Source organism: Nannospalax galili, unplaced genomic scaffold (assembly GCF_000622305.1).
Source record: "Nannospalax galili isolate Female #2095 unplaced genomic scaffold, S.galili_v1.0 scaffold810, whole genome shotgun sequence".
In the NCBI taxonomy this organism is placed as follows: Eukaryota; Metazoa; Chordata; class Mammalia; order Rodentia; family Spalacidae; genus Nannospalax; species Nannospalax galili.
Genome location: NW_008329132.1, coordinates 250,083 through 251,587, shown reverse-complemented (window position 1 = coordinate 251,587; position 1,505 = coordinate 250,083).

The following is a 1,505-nucleotide window of genomic DNA, read 5'->3' as shown; positions in this document are numbered from 1 at the left end:
GAGCACTGGCTGTTCTTGCAGAAGACCCGGGTTCGAATCCCAGCACCCACAACCATCCATACCTCCAGTTCCAGGGGATCCAATGCCCTCTTCTGTCCTCCGTAGGCATTGCATGACACAGGTGTACTTGCATGCAGGCAATACACTCGTACACAAAAATGTAAATAAATCAATTAAAAATAAACAAACATCACACTAACATGCATGCAGCCTTATGTTCAGTCACCAGACCAAAAAGGCAGTACATATATGCTACATTTTATGAAGCACCACACTGGAGTTTAGGACAACATCTTATAACCAAACACTATCCCTACAGCACCAATGGGTGTTCAGAAGTTTCACCTTGAGCAGGACGTATACATTAGAGTCTCAGGGCTGGAGAGAGAGCTCGGCAGGACAGAGAACCTGCTCTTATACAGGACCAGAGTTTGGTTCTTAGCACCCATGCGGGTGGCTCGCAGGTACCTGTAACCAGCTCTTGGGGACTGGCCTCTGAGGCACCTGCATACACTTGGTGTGCATACACACATGCAGACAGGCACACGTTCAGACACGTAAAATCTTTAAATATTTAAAAAGATTAGAGTCTCTTGCAATCAATGATTATGCTTCAAACAAGTAAAAAACAAAAAAAGCCTAATGGTTTCAGAGGTGTTTGAGTTTGCAGATAAAGTGCTGGTGTGGGCCAACTCCGCCCCTTCCCATCACGTGGGCCAGCTCCGCCCCTTCCCATCACGTGGGCCAGCTCCGCCCCTTCTCTTCATAATCTTTTGGCCTTGCTCTTGTCCAGGCTCGGCATCACCAGCCTCTACAGTTACGGCTACTTTTCAGGTGTGTCAAAGAACAACATTTCAGGGCTGCAGAAATGCTCAGCGGATAAGAGCACTGGCTGCTCTTCAGGGGACAAGGGCTCAGTTCCCAGCAGCCACCTACCGGCTAACAACTGTCCATCACTCCAGTTCCAGGGAATCTGAAGCCCTCTTCTGGACTCTGGGTTTGCATGCATGGGTACACTTACATACATGCAGGCAAAGCACTTATACACATAAAATAAAAATCAATAAAAATTTTTAAACATTTCGGCAAATATAGTTCCAAAAATGGAACATTTATTAATGCGTCATGAACCAGGCAGCCCTGAGTCTACAAAACCGAGTGTGCCTTCAAGACAGGGTATGTGAACTTTCTGTTGGCTTGCTCCCTTGCGGTTTTTTGTTTACTTTTTGAAGTGCTGGGGATCCTACTTAGGGCCTGAGCATGCTAGGCAGGGACTTTACCACTAAAGTATATCCCATGCACTGTATGAGTTTTACAGGCAGGAGAAAAGTGGAGGAAGGTGGGAAGAGAAAGGAGGTATTCAGAGTCATCCTCAGACATACAGTGACTGTCTAGGCTGCATGAAATTGTCTTAAAAAGAAAAAACAGAGGCCAGGTGTGGTAGCCCACACCTTTAATCCCAGCCCTTGGGAGGCAGAGGCAGGCGGATTTCTGTGAGTTCCAGG